At 39.0% G+C, this 3,352-nt stretch overlaps 1 pseudogene; it reads right to left on the bottom strand.

The window, feature by feature from the left end:
* Window positions 1-2,621: 2,621 nt before the first annotated feature.
* On the bottom strand, window positions 2,622-2,713 carry LOC111719274 (annotated as a pseudogene).
* Window positions 2,714-3,352: the final 639 nt, after the last annotated feature.

Here is a 3,352-nt window from a genome sequence, read left to right on the forward strand (position 1 = left end):
GCTGTAAGGAGTGACAAAAGGGTCCTGAATACTTGTGTATTCCTGTTATCCCTCTTATTCTGAGGATTGAAGCTGATGGGGTCAGATGAGCTCAGGAGTTCTGAGCTACAAAAGGGACAAAGCCAACCAAGAGTCCGATCTGATTTTGGCACCAATATGGCAGGTCCTTAGGAATAGACTGCCTAAAAAGGGATGGACTAGCCCATGATCAGCAGTACAAGGAACCTCTGAATTTCCAACTTAAGTAAAATAGTGAGTCCCAGGTCTTACAGATAATTCTATCTTCTATACTATTCTACCTTGAAACTCAGGCATCATGGATCTAATCCCAACCATATCTCCTTTAAGATTATATTCTCTCTTATTCTTCAAGACTGGTCTGGAGTCAGAAAGATTCATCTTCATGATTAACATGTAATTAACATAATTAACATGATTAACAGTAATAAATACAAACAACAACAACAACAACAAAGGATAGTTTCAGAGAAACCGGAGATTTGTATTAATTGAAACAGAATGAAGTAAGAATAAGCAGAAAAAACATTGATATAGTAATGAAAACATTACAGAGTCAATCTTGAAAGACTTAAGATTTCTTTCTTTTTTTCTTTCAGTTGAGGCAGTTAGGGTTAAGTGACTTGCCCAGCGTCACACAGCTAGGAAGTATTAAGTGTCTGAAGTTAGATTTGAATTCAGGTCCTCCTGACTTCAGGGCTGGTGCTCTATCCACTGCACCACCTAGCTGCCCCTAGACTTGAGACTTCTGAGAGATGTAATGGTCACTCATGATTCTAGAACACAGGAAGCAGGTTTCCTACCAGAGAGGTGATAGATTCAAGAAGCAGAATGAGAAATGCATTGAGGACATGCTCAATTGGGAGATTAATTTTGTTTGATATTGAATATTTGTATTTTTCTTTTAAATTAGAGAATCATGAGAAGGAGAGTAACATTTGCTAATCAGAAAAAAAAATAAAGATATAATGAAGAAAAAAGAAACTAAGGTCCTCTAAGGATAGACAAGTAGTGCAGTTGATAAACCACCAAGTTTAGAGTTAGAAAGACCTGAGTTCAAACCTGGCCTCAGATACTTAGTAGTGGTTGATTCTGAGTGAGTCACTTAACCTCATTTTCCTCATCTGTAAAAAGACTTGGAGTAGGAAATAGCAAACCAAGTCAGTATTCTTGCCAAGAAAACCCCAAATGGGGTCACAAAGAGTCATAAATTAATGAAACAACTCAACACCAAAGGATCTATAAACTCTAGATATAGCATTCTTTCAACATTATTACTATCATCACGATCATAACCAACATTTTTATGGTGCCTACTATATTTAGGCACTGTGCTGGGGATTTTATCAATGTTATCTCCTTTGAGCCTTACAATTTTGCGTGATAGTTGTTCTTATTTCTCCTATTTTGCAATTGAGGAAACTGAGTCAGGCAAATGATAAGTGACTTGTCAGTCTTTCTGACAAAAAGTCCATTGCTTTATCCACTGCGTCACAAAATTGTCTCGGGTATGATGAAACAAGTGTTGATTGGAGTAGGAAGGTGGGGAACTTGCATCTGAATTTTGCCTTTGACATTTATTATCCATAAGACTACAGGCAAACTCACTCCCTGAGCCTCAGTTTTGTCCTTTGCTAAATGGAGCCAAAGTAGCATCTATTTTGCAGGGCTATTGGGAAGATCTAATGGGACAATACAATGGAAAGAACGTTGAAAGCTTTAAGAAAAAGCTACAGAAATATGGACTATTGTTGGTCAATAAATATCTGAACCAGGATTCCAATCCACTTCTCAGACTCGCTCCAAGGTTTTTAATCACATGATCCACAAAAAGGGATTAATCTAGAATGTTGATTATAAGCAAGCTGAGGTCAGGGACTATTTCTTTTCTGTCTGAGTATCCTCATTGTATCTGCCATATGGTAGACACTTAATAATTGCTGGCTGAGGTAGATTACATTGAACCAGATTGTAGTTCCCTTTCCTCACCGCTTGGACATCTTGGAATCCCTTATAGTTTCTTACGTGATCATTTTGATCCATAGTCACTGTGTTTGTTCTCCACTCTCAGAGAGGGCCATGACATCAGGGAAGTGATGCTATGACAAGCAAGTGAGTTGGACTGAAGTGATGGAGGGCTGTGCAAAATCACCTACTTCACTTTCTCCTCTAGAGTCACCTGGGTCCAGTGGCTAGATATAGATCAGGATGACTAGAGATGGCCCCAATGCCTCCATATGATAGAGAATGAATTTCAGAGATAATCTAATCAAATAGCATCATTTTCTCAAGGGAAGGGAGATGACTAATGCAAGATCACACAGTTAGTAAATAGCAGAGATGGGTTTTAAGCCCAAGTCTCTTGGGTTCTTTCTATAACTCTATACTGCAGTTATTAAGCTGCCCACAGAATCAAAATATAAAATGACTAATTTCCTGGATACTTCAAAGAATAGATCACAAGGAGACCTTCAACATCTCTCTCCCATGCTGCTTTCACTCCAACTCAAGTATTCATCAGTTCTCACCTTGAACGTTCTAACAACCTCCTTATAGAGGTCCCCCATTTCCAGTCTCTTTCTAATCTACCCCACCCATGGTGACTAAAGTGATATTCCTTCATGAATTTGTATGTCATCCTTGCACAGGGTCCATATGGTTCCAATTTTAGTATATGTGCTGCCCAAACAAGCACAAAAGGGACATACCCAAAGCCTAGTTCTAATCTTCTGTCCAAAAGGAATCTCTGGCTATTTGAGGTCTCTAGAATCAAACAGCATCTCTTCTGTTGCGTGCTTATTGGCTCTCCCCAGAAACTCCCAGACTAGCCCTCTCCCTCACTTTGCATTACAGACAAATTGAATTACTCGCCATTTTTGTATTTTGGTACTCTTATCTCCCACCTCCACATTTTTGCATGGGCTGTTTCCCATATTCCCATATCAGGAAAGCCTGATTGACTTTCCCTTCTCACCTCGGACTCTTAGAATCCTTAATTTCTTTCAAAGCTCAGTTTAGGAAGTCTTTTCACATTGCCCTCCTTCACCTCCTCCACCATATTACTCTGTTTCCTTATCTTTCTCCAAATTACATATTGTTGTTGTTGTTGTTGTTTTTCAAATCACAAATCACAATAGTATATAAGCTTGGGAAAGACAGGACTGCTTTATTTGTGTTGATATCCCCAGGATTCAATGCTCATTGAATTGGGGGTGAGGGAAGAAAGGAGACAGTTCAGTTCTTTACTACTTCTGAGCATTCCCTGATGTGAAAATTCTCCCTGAGGAACCTGAATCAGGAATTGAACCTGGATGCTTCAACTCTAAGATTAGCC

Source organism: Sarcophilus harrisii, chromosome 1, assembly GCF_902635505.1.
Source record: "Sarcophilus harrisii chromosome 1, mSarHar1.11, whole genome shotgun sequence".
Taxonomy (NCBI): domain Eukaryota; kingdom Metazoa; phylum Chordata; class Mammalia; order Dasyuromorphia; family Dasyuridae; genus Sarcophilus; species Sarcophilus harrisii.